Here is an 18313-nt window from a genome sequence, read left to right as displayed (position 1 = left end):
GTGACCATGTGCAGCAACGAAGTTCAACTGTTGAACAAGGGTCATAATAAAGCTTGGAAAATGTCTGCTGCACCAACAACGTTCAAGGTTAAGTCTCGGTCAAATGGTGGAAGAGTGAGCGATAATTAAATAGATGAATGGACACTTGAAAGTTGTCCATATAAAAGATTATCACCCACTATACGGACTGTATATAAAACATGAGGTAGAGAGAGTTAGAAAACATAAGACAGCCTGTACATAAAACAAATAGTACTTTACAAAAAAGGAAGAATTTTCAATTATGCAGTCTGTCATTCAGATGTTAAGAAAATTAAGATACACTACTTTTGATTTAAAAAATAAATTCATACTTCAGTAAGCTGTATCTACAAAACAAAGAAATTTAGAGTTATGGATGTGCAAAATACTTTTTTAAATTCTTTTTTTAAAGTACATTCCATGTTTTGTTATTATTTTCAGGTTTTTAATTGTTACCACTGGTGCGCTATTTATTTTATTCATAACGTTAGCGCTAGAAGTGAACTGGAAACGAATAACGAATGTCGCTGCTTTAAAAGATGAAATTTTGTCTCGAAATCGTCGTTACGTAATATATCCAAGAGGATCTGTTTTCGAAGTAAGTTATTTTACTTTTAAAAAATATTGAAGTTTCCTGCTCATGATCATTCAAATTTAACTAAAACAAATTTTGTGAGTAGTGTAGTGCAATATTGCAGGTGGTAAAACATCTGAAGAATATTAAATTTACATGTTGTATTGTTAACAGCAAGATCTGGAACAGAGCCTTAAATTCTATGCTTCAATGTTATAACTAGAGACTGAACTTCAGACGAAATGCATATTACTTAGCTTTAGAGATATGACAATGAATTTCTTTTTTAGGGTCTATACCTCAATTTCAGCAAAATTTATTTTACTTGTTTTGACTAATTCGCTGATTATAATGTACTTTAAATACTTAATATTGATACTTTTTAAATTGAAGACAACTGGGATAACTACATACATTTCATGTTCAGCAAAAGCTTCTAGAAATTTATTTTATCAAACTCCACCCCGACGTGTGGAAAGAATGTCGTCGTAAGAAATGTGAACAAGTTATTGTGGCTAATAAGCATTTGCACAAATTAAAGATAACTCAATATATACTCAAAGATAAAAATATACCAATCGACTTGTGTTCTTACTTGCTTTCAATATACTTCGTTTTCGCAAGTGAAAACAGAAACATTTTGAATAGTGTGCAGGGCTATCAGATACATAATTATCAATTGACAGCTTGAAAAAATATCTTACTATCATGAGAAATCGCAGTTAATGACCTTTTTCTTTATGAGGGATTACCAAAATATACTAAATTAAAAATACACTTAATCGTTGATCTATTTATTAAAAAGTGACCAATAATTCATTTCTTGTGAATGTTGCGTGTAAACCAGTGTGGTAATTGAAGGGGAGGAGAGGGGGGAAATTCCCAGGCACCTCTGAACACTTCCCCGGAACCTCGTTCCCTTTGTGCTTTCTAGGGGGGGGGACTTGGTAATGACCCCAACCTTCATGTCTAATTACAAAAAATAAATTTATTTACAAATAAAAATCATCAGTTCTTCAAATTACTAATAAGGAATCTGTGTCGAAATAGAATCTACTCCAAGAAATTTTAGTACAGTGCAGTGGCATATTTAGGAGGAGGGTTATCCTCCTCCCGAAATAAATTTGATGATTTTTCGCATTCCACGTAGGGCTACAACATAAATCCTTCTCACCATTTCTAAGAATTTCATTGACTTCCCATTTTCTTATGGTCTTTGTTCACAAATAATACTGTATTTGTCCAATTTCATTTCATGTAAGAACTGTGTTCTTTTTTCTATCTTTCGTCCATTCTACTGTTCTGTTTCTTTTTCTTGGTTGTTACTTTCTTTCGTTTCTCCTATCATAGTTTCGACCGTTGTTGGTTGTGATTTGAGTCGTCAGTAACACCAAAACTAAGAGTAGCTGATAAGCCAAACTGATGTTCTACACCAACTTGCACGGATATCAACATAACGGGACTTTAGTTATTATAGCAAAGGAATATTTACATAGTTTAGTTATAAAAAAAAGTTAGGAATATTTACATAGTTTAGTTATAAAGAAAGTTAGCAAAGGAATATTTACGTAGTTTAGTTATAAAGAAAAGGAAATGTTTGAATTAAAGAAAATTAAGAGAGGGGAAATACGTAGCCAGGGAAATTAGGTATGTCAAGAAGATGCTTCCTTTTTCTTCTATGAATAGAACAAAAATTTTAGATCCACTGTTAAATTTTTGTGTGTATTATATCACATAAGATTCACCAGTCTACAATTCTTGCCATTAAAACTGCAATCAGTATATTTCAGCTTCAACTTGTCTCAACATTTTCTTTCAGTTAAAAAACTTACACAGATAAACTGAATATTTCCATTTTTTCTAAATTGAAATCAGTTAAGTTGAAACGAGATTACAAATATTCAACGTGTGTTTGTAGAATTGTCATTTCGGATTTGCACGGAAGGTAAGGTCCTCCAACGACATACGAGTTTCACGTTTTTTCCTAGTACAGAATTAGAATACAATTGATTAAAACATTATTTCTCAAACTCAGGTGGAAATTGCCCCCCTTCTTCTCCGTATTGTGCATAGCCCTCCCCGAAACAAAATCCTAAGTACGCCACTAGTAGAGTGAGTTATCCGAAACTCTGAAAAGTAACATCTCCTGAACAGTAAACAGATTGAGGTGTGTTTCAGTCAGTTCTATTGCTCGTTGGAAGCTATTTTACTGTGAACAATGGATATAAGACAGTTTTTAACAAATATGTGTTCTACCTTTTTTGTCTAATACACCTCTTTTAAACTAGAAGATTAACAACTTTGAATGAATATTCATAATAATTGCGGTTATGCATATTTGTAACTTGAATTTAACGTGGTGTTCTAGTGATTACACAAATTATAATTATGAGCTCACTTTATGAAGACACTCTCGCAGAGGATGCCCAAGATTCTTTATACATTATGTAGGTATACATTAGAAAAACTGATTTTTCAAGTCTTTTGTGAGAAAAATGCTGTGAACTGAGAAATTATAACCTATTTCACATTGTACAGAGTTATTTTCCTGCAAGTAAAGTTTTTTTTTTTTTTTTTTTTTGAATGTGTTGAGAAATTAACACAGCCAGCAAGACATTGGCGTATTTTGTGGACTACCGGCAGCAGCCCTAGAATATTACAAAACAAAGTTATAATATGAACTAAATTATATTAATAATTTTATACTTTATTATCTTCTTTCAATGATAAAAGTTTCTGAGAATTGTATGTATTTAGAAAGATCCACTGAATTCTTCGCAGGCAGCCTGTCTCGCGAACTGAGTCTTCAATATGACAACGCAGCAGAAATCACTCTCTAGCTACTACAGTAAGAATCGTATCAGAGCATTCCCATTTGCTCCACCTCCGCCCACAGCGTACAAACGGGTCGCCGGGTAAAAGCAGTTGCCTCTAGAGAAATCGGTTTCTTGGGCGAGTGAAGAGTAAAAGGAAATTATACGAGTAATGGCAGTGCATTTTGGGTGTCTCTGTGAATTGTCTTTTTACATTACGAGCCTCGTTCCGTAGCGATTTGCGTTAACACAACGAAAATGTTGTGTTTTACAGTAGTTTGCGTAGCTCTCACAGACTGAGGCTCCTTCTTTCCTAATCGCCTACTTCAGCGTTCATTATTACTCGGACAGCTTCCATTTCCTCTGGTGAGTAGGGTGACCATCTATCCAATGCGAAATGTAGTGATACTTCATGCAACAAATAAAAGTAGAAATGTACGATCGTTTTTCCGTAATACTAATAAGATAACATAAGTCTTGCTAGCGAAGAGAAAATGATATTTATCTACTTGATAAAAGGATGGTGTAAAGTTTTTCTTATTTTGGAGATTGTATAATAAAGTGGAAAAATGTCCAATAATAATAATAGTATACAGGTATTATAATGGTTAGTGGTAGCCGAAGCCATCAAACCAGTACGCCACTGATGCAAGAGTACACTCTTAGTACAGGTATATTTTTGGCCCACATTAACTCCCCCCCCCCCACCTCGAAGTACTTCAATTTCCACACTGGTGTAAACTGCTGTAAAATTTTAGACTGCTGTGTGATGTGACAAAATTGTAGAGAGAATTTATTTATTCGATACACGTGGGAAGAATTTCATACTTTTTTTTTGTTAGAATACGATGTATCCTAAAAAGTAGATGAGGTACGTTTATAGATTATTTAAACACAACACCTCAATTTCATTGAATAATTATCTTAATTTTTCAACTTAGATTTTAGTGCCTATTTCTTGAATTGTAAGTGCCCGTTTGCTTACGTGTCTTCCAACTTTCTGTACCTGAACGTACGGTCTCTAGTTACAACAGTGCAACATAACATAATATTGCCCTATAAGTGTTATATTTTCATTATTAATATTATTAATTATATTTTCTTTTGATATTAAACTAAGTTATTCTAGTATTATTTTTTGTTTTGATATAAATCTTTATCAATAACTTTATTCTAACTTCGAAACCTGGAATACAGTCATATGGTTTGAAAATTCATGATCAATATTCATGTGTATGCACGCAGAGTAGTTTAATAGAAAATATTCAAGTTAAAGCACACATTCTAGACTCATGACTCTACTGGCATATTATTTGTTTCCTAGCGCAGGTATCCTTCCTTACATTCCATTTAGTTTTCTGCAGGGTGAAGTAAAATCATGTTACATACATGAATGCTGCTATTTAAATGGTGTACTCATTATAGCCGCAACCTGCTTGTATGTATTCGACATCCCAGTTACGTAAGACTTGTTTTAGTTTTATCAAAATGATTAGACTGTGATAGCCTAGTACACGGTCCATTCAAAATTGATCAGTCTCTTGAAGGAGCTCATGTGTGATTTTACAATAAGTATATGTATATTATTTGTTTCTGCAGTGAAGAGTATACGGTTTTCGGCAATCTCCTATACATATATAATACTTTCAGTTCTTTGCACAGGTTAATATTTAATATTGTACTTTACTCCTTCATTATATTCGTCCAAATAAAACCATACATTTACTCGTTTGTTTTTTTCCATAAAATATTGTCTCTAGTTTCCTTGTAATTGTCTTAGGTCCTTGCATGATAGATCTTTGATCGCGCCAAATCTATACTGAATTTCTTTTGTTTGGTCAATTTTGGAATTTGATTTTATGATTAATTTTGTCATATATTAATTTTAAGCCTTTTAATATTGCAAACGTTTCTTCTATTATAATTGGCTGAAAACAACAGAAAATAATGTACGTCGAAAAGGTAGTTCAGGAACTAGATACAGTTCTCCTTTAATTGCAATATCAAATTGGAGCAGCATCACGAGTAATTGGTGTATTATCTCGGTGTAGCTGATTATAATTCCTGAACAGCCTCTCAGTGGGTATGAGTCCTTGCCCAGAAAACTACTTTTCCCCTCCTCTTTGTATTTTCTGCTTTACTCAGTCAAAACGTGAAAAATAGAATAACAGGCGTATAATAAGACTTTCCCCTCAGTTTGTATGCAGTTTCGAAAACAAATTAATGTCATAATGATCATTGGTGATTTGGTTTTTCCACAGCTTATCTACGCATTGTCGTTGCCAGTTGAGGTACCAAACAGAGATTTGTCGTATTCATTCTTTTTTCAATCTGTGTATAAAGTTCCGGATTCTTACAAAAAATTAAAATATGGACCCGATGATAAAGATGAAGGTGATAACCAACCAAGAAGCTTACGAGATGTGGAAAGAAAACATGCCTACAACAAATTTCAGAGCGCATTTGACCAGTAAGTGAATATATCACTCGTAGTTGTAACTTTCATTTATAATTCTTTAAAAAAGGATCTTCTTCATTAAACAGTTGCTGGAATTACAATTTAGTATCATTTGGTTTTAAACATGCTTTTTGTTAGCACTTATCACATTTTTCAATTCATATTGTTAGATGTATATTTTAGATATAAACACAGATATAACATTCACATCCATGTATAACACGAAAATATTTAGGGTAAGTAAAGTTCAGCCGTTTCGGGATAGGCAATGAAAAGCCAAGTACTCTGTGTGATGTGAAAGTTCGATATTTCTTGATTTTGACACTCATGGTTGTGTTTATTCTGAACAAATTATGATATCCAGACTTACAGTTTTCAGAGTAAAAATAAAATTGAATTGAAACCTTAAGTTTTAGAAATTACGATATCTAATGGATTTTATTTTTATGCAAATGATTCGATTTTAATAAGTTTCATCCTACATTTCAAATGTATTTTTCCTTAAATATTACTGTTGCTGAAACCATATTCACAATACAAATTACAGCTTCCATAATGATAGAATATCACTGTCATTGATTGAAACGCTCCGCAGATTTTCTTGAACTAAAGTGTACAGAAGGTGTTCTCTTTAATGGAGTTTCTGGTGCATTATCTAGGAGAGCTAGAAAGGCCAACAAGGCCAGTAAGATGGAAGTTAATGGCCAGGTTTGGCCGTGGATCTAAAGAAATGTAGAAGGAAACGAAAAAAACACAAACAGACTTAGGATAAGGAGGGCCATATAGGGCTATACAATTTTTATTATTTTAATGTCCCACAACCTAAAGAAACACAACTATACAAGAGTCTGACAGTTGTGGAACTTGTGCCACCGAGACACTGAAAAACGTGAAATCATGGGTGTGCAGCCTTTCTACTATTTCTTCCGACACAGGATTACGTTTCCGACACAGGATTACAAAGATATATTACAGACAGCTGCACCCAGGATACTTGCCCTACGCAACCTACCCTAGATAGACCTGTGCTGTGTTCATACTTTTGATGATCAATCTTCAATTCTTTTTCCAAAGAACTATACGTTAGATTTTATGCCTTAGTAAAATGCACGAAATTAGTGATGATTCTTGGAAAAAATCATTGATATAAGCAAAAGGAGGAAAACTTACCCATACCCATACTAATTCGTGTATACAAGCATTAGGACTTCAGGATGTTTTTTCCTTTTGCTTGTAGCGATAAAATTGTGATTTTTTTTTTTTTTTTTTTTTACCGAAGTGACTTTTCTCACGAGCTGCCATTCCAAAAATAAAGGGTGCATTAGAATAATGTTGGTAGGTATGCATGTGCATTTGTGAAGGTACTAACTTCGGTATCTTATTCTTGCCAAATTCTTGAAGACGTATATTTGTTTACACTAGATAGTAATCTAGACGTGACTAGAATAAAATTTGTAATGTTTTGGCTTCAATGATTTGACAGTAAACAGTATTAAATAACACACTAACGAACTTCATTTTTAATATTTATTTTGCTAGAAAAGGTTATAATGGCAGTTCTTGTATTCTAAGAACCATATGTGAAGCGGCAGAGACACCACTGCATTACGAAAATGGACTCGTCGGAGAAATTCTGCATGTCATTCTCACGTAAGAAAAGTTTGATTTTAGAAATTATTAACACCTACATTAGAGTATAATGCAAAAGTTGAGAAAGTTTACCTAAATTAACAATTAATTTACTCAAATTTGCAGCAAATTTTATTTGAAGAAAATTAACAATACACTTTACAAGTGAAGATTATCCCACAGCCAATCAGGAATCAGCCCTCCGGCATCCAGCCTTTAAAACTGGATGACGGAGGCTGAATTCCGCATTTGAGCTCGTGGAGCCTGAGAGGAGTCAGCGACCCAGCGCGCGGCAACTTGTGATTGATTTACAGGTCGGGTCGTGATATATGCAAGTTTATCTTCACAAAAATATAAGAGAGTAGTTGGGTTCTATGATTTGTCAAGTTACCCAAAAAATTATTGTTATTTACTTCCATAAAATCTTGCTGTACACATTTGAACTTCCTAACTTCTGTTTGATCTACTAACAAGCAAGGTTTTCCAAGTGTCACATTCCGATTTGATTGAAACTCCTGTAGTAATACGTGTTTTTTTATATCGACCAATACGGGGGATGAAAGGGTAAACTCCCCTAAATGCGAACACAAGGCAATATGACAACTTTTAGCAAGGCCATAACTAGCAACGCACAATGCGGGTTTGCTTGAAATTCCTGCAGTGAATAAAGGAATCAAAAGTAGGGCATATATGTTGTTTATATATATATATATCGGCCAACTTGGGGGATGAAGGGGATAAACATTCCCCTAAACTGCGAACATTGGGCAGTACGAGGGGGTGCTGATAAAGATTGAGCCTTACCAAGAAAAAATGAGCTGGGAAGCTGAAATTAGCAGGGTATATAGAGCAGGATCTGAATAGACTATGTTTCAAAATGAAATGTTCTATAATATTAACATCCTTTTCTTTTTCATTTCAGAAGCGAACATGGCTGCACCTCCAGCAAGCTTCAGTCTAGAGGAGCATAGGACCATCATGAAGTTTCCCTTCCTCCAAGGGAAATGTGCGACTCAGATCTACAATGAAATGAAACAAACTTTGAGAAACCGTGGACCATTATTTACAACTGTCAAACGCTGGGTGGCAAACTTCAGAACTAGCTATTATGTTGAAAGTGCGAAACCCATTGGCAGGCCTATTTCTGTGCCTGTTCCTGAAAATGTGCAAACCATTCAGGACATGATAATCGAAGATGTCGAATATCAGCCAATAGGATTGCTACATGTTTGGGCATACCACGTGAAAGAGTTGGTATCATTATTCATAATGATCTGGATATGAGGAAGGTTGCAGCTAAGTGGATCTCCAAACTTCTGACGAAGGAACGAAAGCAGGAAAGAGTGAGAATTTCGCTGACAGTTTTGGAACATTTTGCAAGAAGTGAGGTTGTTTTTTTGTATAAATTCGTAACTGGTGATGAGACGAGGATCTATTGTTATGATCCTTGGACTAAAGAACAGTCTAAGGAATGGAGGCACAGACCTCCCCGGCCAAAGAAGATCCGTCTGCAAAGGTCTGCACAGAAACAAATGGCAACAATCTTTTGGGATAAGGTGCAACCATTAATGCAGCATATTACTGTGGTCTCTTGGGGAAGTTGCTCGAAAGCATGAAGGACAAATGCCGTGGTAAGATCTCCAGAACTGTTTTGCTTTTGCACGACAATGTCTCCGTACACACGGCATCTGAAACAAAGGACACATTGATCACCCTAGGCATTCAAATGTTGCCTCTCCATTACTCGCCTGACCTAACTCCACCCAATTATCATCTGTTCCAGAACCTCAAAAAAACACCTGAAAGGTCACCGTTTTCAGTGTGTTCAAGCGGCAACTGATGCTACAGATGAGTGGTTATAGCAGAAAACTAAATACTTCTATTTACAAGGAGTTTAAAAAATTGCAGGGCAGATGTCGCAAATGTATTGACATACTAAGGGAATATGTGGAATAGTGTGGGAGTTTCATCTTCCTAACTCTTTTTTGACTAGTAAGGCTCAACCTTTATCAGTATCCCCTCGTATGACACCATGTAGGAAGACTATAACGAGCAACGCACTCCGTCGATTTGCTAGATGCTTTTAAAATTCGTTGAGAAAGAAAGAATAAGGGAAAAACATTGTAATAGTAGAAGATACGTCGAATGGCGAATAAATTATGAATATTGTTGCATTATCTGCACATAATGTGAGAAGTATTGTGATTTCCTGTTGCTATAGAGAGTTTAAGAAAAAATATGAATCTCTTTTGTAAATATTGACCAGGGTGAGGGATAAGATTGGAATTCGTTACTAGAATTTCAATTGTCATTTGTACCTGTTTTAGATAGCAATATCTTGAGTGTTTAGTGCATGGTTACATCACATACTGGAAATTAAATTATAATTACGAACAATTCATAACGCAATTGGACACTGAATTTAATTCGTTTTAACTTTGATAAGCGTGTTACAAGTGGAATGTAATATCATATTAATAAAAAGACAATCACGCCAGACTAAAGAGCCTATCAGAGCAATATGTTGAAGTACAGGTGTGCCGATAAGTTACTAGTGAACAATGGTCAATGTGGTTATTCGTATGCCTTGTGTTCTATATATCATTGATGATATATATTTAGAACAAAACTCTACTATATATCTTTTGCGACGAGTATTAGCCTTTTTGCTTTTCTTACTAAATATCATCACCGCTCGAAATCCTGCGATATAAAGTGAGTTACTTGACTCTGGAAAATAAAATCAACGCAGAAAAAACAAAGAACCTTTATATATAATATCTTAAGTCACAAATTTCAGTTCCCAAATACTTGTATTATATTGTGTATGAAATACCAAAGGAACATTAAGTGGACATATTTACTATTACCTCTCTTGTCGCCATGTAGTGATCAAAATATGAGCTACTAAACTTATGTCTATCAAGCATTAGTACAGTTACTTGATTGAATGAAATTGTAGTTCGTTTTGACGATTATAACTTACTATATGAAGATAGTTTAAAATGGAGCGACCAGTAAATACTGATAATAAAATTTTGAAATTTCACAGGTAAGTAGCTTATGCCTACAAAACAAAACAAGCCTGTGAACGATTATTTTGAGAATGTATTCTTTACATATATATATATATATATATATATATATATATATATATATATATATATATATATATATATATATATATATATATATATATATATATATATATATATATATACTGTATACTACGTACTTAAAAGTATCCGGACACCCCCAAAAACATACGTTTTTCATATTAGGTGCATTGTACTGCCAAGTACTCATTATCAGAGACCTCAGTAGTCATTAGACATCTTGAGAAAGCAGAATGGAGCGCTCCGCGGAAGTCACGGACTTCGAACGTGGTCAGGTGATTGGGTGTCACTTGTGTCAGAAGTCTGTACTCGAGATTTCCACACTCCTAAACATCCCTAGGTCTACTGTATCTGGTCTGATAGTGTAGTGGATACGTGAAGGAACACGTACAGCACAAAAGCGTACAGGCCGACCTCGTCTGTTGACTGACAGAGACCGCCGACAGTTGAAGAGGGCCGTAAAGTGTAATAGGCAGACGTCCATCCAGACCATCACACAGGAATTCCAAACTGCATCACGATCCACTCCAAGTATTATGACAGTTAGGCGTGAGGTGAGAAAACTTGGATTTCATGGTCGAGCGGCTGCTCATAAGCTACATCACGCAGGTAAATGCCAAACCACGCCTTGCTTGGTGTAAGGAGCGTAAATATTGGACGATTGAACAATGGAAAAACGTTGTGTGGAGTGACGAATCACGGTGCACGATCTGTCAGCGTGCGTAGTGCCAACAATCCAATTCGGAGATAGTGTTGTTATGGTATACTCGTGTTTTTCTTGGAGGGGGCTTGCACCTCTTGTTTTCTTGCGTGGCACTCTCACACCGCAGACCTACATTGATATTTTAAGCACCTTCTTGCTTCCTACTGTTGAAAAGTAATTCGGGGATGGCGATTGCATCTTTCAACATGATCAAGCACCTTTTCATACTGCACGGCCTGTGGCGGAGTGGTACACGACCATAACACCCCTGTAATGGACTGGGCTGCACAAAGTCCTGGCTTGAATCCTATAAAACACCTTAGGGATGTTTTGGAACGCCGACTTCGTGCCAGGCCTCACCGATTTACATCAATACCTCTCCTCAGTTCAGCACTCCGTGAAGAATCGGCTGGCATTCCCCAACAAACCTTCCAGTACCTGATTGAAAGTATGCCTGCGAGAGTGGAAGCTGTCATCAAGGCTAATGGTGGACCAACACTATATTGAATTCTAGCAGTACCGATGGAGGGCGCCACGAACTTGTAAGTCGTTTTCAGACAGGTGTCCGGATACTTTTGATCACATAGGTTATACCTATATACAGGGTGGACAATTTATCTGGAACATCCGTGATAATGGAGAAACCAGACGAGGGAGAAAAGCGAAACTTTGCATGAAACAACTGTAAGGAAGGGGACATCGTTTTACTTATTAAACAGCACCACTCAGTGAACAGTGTTGCCATTTCAGTGAAAAGTTATATTTTTTTTTAAATTGCACTACATCAGATTATTACATATTTCAAATCAACATGTTAAACAAAAACTAAAAAAGACTCATTTAACATTCAGTGTTGCAAACTAAGGATGTTATAATATCACAAACATCCAACTTTTGGAAGCCTCTATTACACATACAGCATAAAGGAGATGAACGAAACAATGCGCATCGGAAGTGCTTTAGCGTTGGATATATGGTCATGGTATGACTTGTTCTGAATGAATAGCAACTAAGTTATAAAGGCATAAACTACTTACTTGCGAAATTTCAATATTATTGATCAGTATTTACAGGTCGCTCCATTTTAAACTATCTTCATATAGTAAGTTATAAGCCAAAAGGAACTACAATTTCATTCAATCAAGTAACTGTGCTAATGCTGGATAGACATAAGTTTGGTAGCTCACACTTTGATCACTACATGGCGACAAGAGAAGTAATAGTAAATGTGTCCACTGAATGTAATACCTACGTCTTCGGCATTTTATACACAATATAATACGAGTATTTGGGAACTGAAATTTGTGACTTAAGATATTATATATAAAGTTTCTTTGTTTTTTCTGCACTGATTTTATTTTCCAGAGTCAAATATCTCACTTTATATCACAGTATTGCGAGCGGTGAAGATATTTAGTACGAAAAGGAAAAAGGCTAATACTCACCGCAAAAGTTTCGCTTTTCACCCTCGTCTGGTTTCTCCGTTATCACGGATGTTCCAGATATATTTAATATTGAATATTTGGCCAGTCAACATAAATTCTGAATTAAGAATTAACTACATCAGTCATCACACACTTTGATTAAATATTTTTATTAATGATATATTTCGTATATTTCATTTGGTTGCTCTTATACTGATTCTATACTTTATTCGGTACCCTAACAGCAAATAATTTCTCCTTCAAGTACTTAGTTTCTTTTATTAAATATAAATCTTTATTAAGAACTTTCATGAACTATTACATATATAAGATTATGATTTCAAGTTGTAAGCAAAAACAAACGAAAGTGGAAAACAATGTTGATACATACAAAGGCTAGGTGTAATACCTACGTTTTCTGTCTCTCTGCCTACTAGAACCCCATCTTCAATCATTTGTGAGGCCACGGTGGCTCACCTCTGATACACGTGGTCCTTGGTTCGATCTCAGTACGCGCCAAGTGAGCTTTGTGGTGGACAAACACGGTGTGTGTGGGTTTTCTCGGGGTTCTCCCGTTTCCTCCCACTTTCTTCATTCCACCATTTCTTTCATTTCTCATCATTACCGTCTCTTTTAGCGTAGCGAACATAAGCATTGGTCGTAAAACATAAAGATTTCATTTAATTTTTTAAAAATTTGTCATAACGATGGTTACGTCATTTTGTTCCTCCTCTACTAAAATTGTTCACAATTATTATCAGTCCTCTGTTGCTACAGTTTCAAACTTCTTCCTGAATCTCAATTACATGTGAGTAAACAGGTGGAAAACTGTGTAAGCGAATACCCTGTTGGGATGACTACTGTGCTGAACTGCAATTACGGTGTAGTTATTGAGAACACTATATGAAGGTTGACTGATGATGTTGATATTTTTACAGAAATGTGAGTAATTAGACGTAATTTTTTAAAATTATTTATACAAATAGTATAAATACATTGTACTGTCTTATTATCGATTGGTATATTGTCAAGATTCCAGCATATATATACTTATTTTGAGTATTTCATCTTACAGGCCTGAAGATGATGCTGATGCTAAACATATCGAGGCTTATAACTTAGGAGCACAGGGCAAAGATTGCAGAATAATTTATCCTGAATGTCCAAATGGAATCCTAGACTTGATATCTGTAGTTTTGCGTAGCTAATTTCAATGTTATCTTGGTAAATAAACTTTAGAAATGAAATTTAAGTTTGTTTCTAAAATCTGTTGCCTACTTTTTATTTTATCATTACCTCCTAACCGATAAACACCACTTATAAAGACACTTCTATGTGTTGGGTTGGGAAGATTGGGTGCTATAGTAAAAATTACAACTGACTGCAGTACTTCACTATCAGAAGCAGCATCTTATAGAAGTAGTCTAAATAGATTGACCAGACTTGGCTAAGTCTATTTCGTAAATTTGTCACAGACATCAACATTGATATTGTTTTGATACTCAGTGCACCATTTCTTCTAGCCAAGCTTTGTTATATTCCATATGGAACGCACAGTGGATCGCAAAGGAGACATCACTGTTCTCGTTCAGCATACTTTTCTCTTCGCATTTTACTCAATATCCCTAATAGGACACTTAGAGATGACACATATTAAGGTGTGCATAACTACTCTTCCTGCCTATTTCGTTGCCATGGACAGAAACCAAACGTTCCCTCTTGTGATCCTAACATAGTTTTCTAAGTCTGAATATTCTGACGTTCATGGCATGGAATTCTGAACTCCAAACATCCACTCTTCTACTGACATACTATCAATGCTACTGGCAAGCTCCTCCATGCATTTCGTCCTGTTCCTCATTTTCATATCACTGCCACTACTTATCCACTTTCTTCCATGATAACAGAAATCCCTCTGCTGTCCTTAATATTGCTTTATTTGTCCAGAGCAGAATGGATCACACACCTGCAATGCTCATGCATGTGATCATAACCCAGTTTCAACGTTGATCACTATAAATCTAGAGAGGTAATAGATAGCAGTAACTTGTTTTCTGAATCGATTCCATATCTCAAAAAAATATAACATCTTCATCTTCATCAGTATCTTACTGAAATCAAAAGTGGAAGAATTTACTAGAACTTCCGCTTCCACTTCCACTGTATGGATTTCCATAGAACAATAATGGTAAGAAATAGCGGAAAGTAGTTTTCTGCTATCGATTAAGCGTCCGAAGAATATGTTTCTTCTCCCACTTTATTCTAGTTTAACCTGAAGCTGTAGAAATTTACCATCAATTATTGTTTAATTAATCATCTTTAGGGCTATATGGGAAAAACTGTAAGAGATAGCGAGATTTTTTTTATTATCACAATATGGTTCAGGGCCAGCACTAGCAGTTTTGCGCCATGCGATGTACTTTTACATGCCTCCCTTTTAATCTGCAAACCTTATTTTGACAGAAGACGTTCAAGTGTCACCAAAAACTAAGATGCCCCATTTAAAAACATGCATGAAATGGAAAAGTAAGCAAAAAATTGTACTATCTCTCTCTTACGCTACATGACACAATATTCAGTGTGCTCCATTCCGCTGTATATATGTGATATATAGCATCGCATATAGAAAATAAAATAAAAAATACGCTTTAGTCACGACTAAAAATTTTAATTTTTAAGCTTATTTTATATCAAAAGGTGTTTCCAATCGAATTTGGAGCATAGATATTACGGCAAAACTAAGTGATTAGCCTAAGCCTTATAATGTACTGAAACATAATAGAGATACATAAATTTAACGTACCTTAGTTGAAAGAAACTTTTCTTGCTTTAATATGAGCAAATTGCTTTATAACATTCGCGTACTTAAATGTTTCAACCAATTCGTATTCCACTGATATCGCTAGACCACTCAGGCGTGTTCCAGACATGGAAGAACATAGATAGTTTTTAATAAGTTTAAGTTTCGCAGAACTTCTTTCTCCACTGTTAACGGTAAGGATAACAAAATCCTAAGTGCAACAGTGACATTGGGAGCTATGTCATGTTCCTTAATTAATTTTAGTCTCTTTTGGTGAACTTTTAGCCTTAATCATAGCGGAACACTTTCAGTTCGTCTTTCAAATCATTGGGATTAATATCTTTCGACTCTTCGTGTGTTAAAATGCTGGCAGTTAAGTAGTTACACTTTTCAGACAAAAGTCCAGGTGACATGTCTGGAACTTTGTAATAAAAATCGATCTTGTATCTTCTTTGTGGATCTTCAATAGCTTCATCCTCTGCCTCGTACTGAAATTGTCTCTTCTTCTTTCGCGGATCATCCATATCTAATGCTGATGCCAACTCCATCTCATCAACTAAGTAAGATTGAAACTTTGTGTCATTTCTGCTCCTCTCAAAGTACTAAGATATATTTTCAAGAAACTCAAGTGGATCCAACACATGAGAATCAATGCTTTGGAGACTTTTGATTACTGTGTTTATGTGGAGTAAAAGTCATACCAGATAACGAGTTAGCAGAAGAAAGTAAAGTCACGCAGCTGGTTTGCTATACACAGGTCATCATCGTGAGCGACCATTCTCTCTGTTCTATTGCCGTTACTTGTATGAAGTAAGGCATCATAAACCTCCTCTATTTGATATATAAGTGGAGCCATCGCCTTGATAATCTTATCCACCCTAGCTGAAAATCTTATCTACTGCAAGAAAAATACTGAACGAGATACCTGTGGCTAGTAGTTTGATAATTGAAAATGAGGGGGAATGCTCTGAATTTCCTGAGCATTTTCCTAAATGTGAGTGAAGTAAATTCAATTACATTCTCAGATGAACACAATTTTATCTTTCCATGTGGGCCTATTACGAAGCATTATATTTTGATAATATTCTCTATTTTTTCAAATTTTGCCGTCCATTAGACTTGCCGCCCTGGGCTGTGGCACAGCTTTACTCCCCCCCTCGCGCCGGCCCTGATATGGCTTCAGCGTTCCAAGAATAACTTCCATCACTGACCTTATTTCTGTATTATAATTATCTTTTTGTATTATTCTTGTATACAACTGGAAGTTAAAGATCTACTACGACCAGTTTCGATATTGAATTTACATAATTTGAAAGTTACTGTTAATTTGAATGTAAAACAAAACTCACTTGTAAAATTAAATAGAAACAAACTGTCAAGTATAGCATATTTGTGTGTAGTTTTGGATACAAATACACGTTAAGCTGCTATCAAGAGATTTCATAGGTCGCATACTCTTCATTGGAAACGATACTCGTATCAAAGAACATTGGATTATTACATAAAATTAAAATACAAAAATAATATAGTAATATTAATAATGATGTCAAGATGGTATTGATAGAATAGAGATGATAATATTATCTTTGTTATAGGTGCGAGGTTCAATGAACACATAGTTTGTTCAACATGTTCAGTCAACCCACCTAAACACAAGAAACAATTTGTGCTCAAGCAACAAAAATCACAGAAATCAAACTCAAATTACTCAAATGCTGAACTGGGCTCAACCTCTTCCCTCTCTGAGACATCAATGGACACCCTTAATCTCTTCTCCCCCATTGTCTTATCTTAGTACTTCTATTTCTATAAAGCACGGTTTGTGAACCCAGGAGCAACCACTACCACATTCGACGCAAGAGATGCATGCAGAAAAATATTCTTCCTACATTGTTAAAACTTAAACAACGGATTTTGAAATAATATTACTAGAACTGATTGCCAAGGGGCAAATTTTCAAAACACTATCTGACTGAATTTAGAAGAAAAGAAGCACTTCAATATCTATCCACGTCGACGTAGCTCTTTAGCAACTAATGAAATTGTTACGTACTACTATTCATTTAGATTTTACATATGGAGTTTTGTCTAATCTCTGTGAACACCGCTTGTAAGTGAGTGATTATCTTATGATATGTACAATTTCTACCACATTTTTAAAAATAAAATATTCAAACTTTACTATGAATTTTATTGGTGCCAAATAAAAGCTGTGGCACACCCATTCTAGCTGATTACAGACACGACACAATTCAATTGTTTTGAACTAATATCTTGTTGAGTCAAGAGATTCAACAACAGTCACAAAGCTTCTGCTTCATTTTGTACTTTATGTATTTATTTATTTTGTATTCGTCTCTTGAAAATAATCTTTCAAATACAAGAAAGTTACATTCAAGTATAAATACTTCAAGTTGCACTCAAACACTTCATACATTCACCCTACTTGTACTGTACTAAAATCTAGAGACGTAAATATATAATATAAATAAACATTAAAATAGTAGCTATATATACTAGTCTAATCTACAACACATTTACACAATGAAACATTACAGCAGGAGCGGATCCAGGGAGAACGATCGGGGTGATCTTTCCCCGTAGAAGAAGAAACTTTCTTCTTTTTTATATATATATATAAATAAAATCCATCCCAGAGGTTGGAGCTCTTAAAACTAGCTCAAAGTAGCAGTATTACAACCCACCGCCCCTCAGAAGTCCGTCCTGGATCCGCCCCTGCATTACAGTACACACACACTAATAATAAAAGACGTG

At 35.2% G+C, this 18313-nt stretch overlaps 1 long non-coding RNA gene across 1 annotated transcript; it reads left to right on the top strand.

The window, feature by feature from the left end:
• The first annotated feature begins 468 nt into the window (after window positions 1–468).
• On the top strand, window positions 469–13939 carry LOC145665769 (uncharacterized). The gene is made up of 4 exons (XR_014127641.1): window positions 469–619; window positions 5670–5878; window positions 7406–7516; window positions 13814–13939. It is a non-coding gene; the product is annotated as an uncharacterized LOC145665769 (long non-coding RNA).
• Window positions 13940–18313: the final 4374 nt, after the last annotated feature.

The sequence above is a fragment of the Thermobia domestica genome, chromosome 12 (assembly GCF_964235325.1).
Source record: "Thermobia domestica chromosome 12, izTheDome1.hap1.1, whole genome shotgun sequence".
Lineage (NCBI taxonomy): Eukaryota > Metazoa > Arthropoda > Insecta > Zygentoma > Lepismatidae > Thermobia > Thermobia domestica.
Note: the sequence above shows the minus strand (reverse complement) of the source record. Positions and strands in the feature narration are given on the sequence as shown.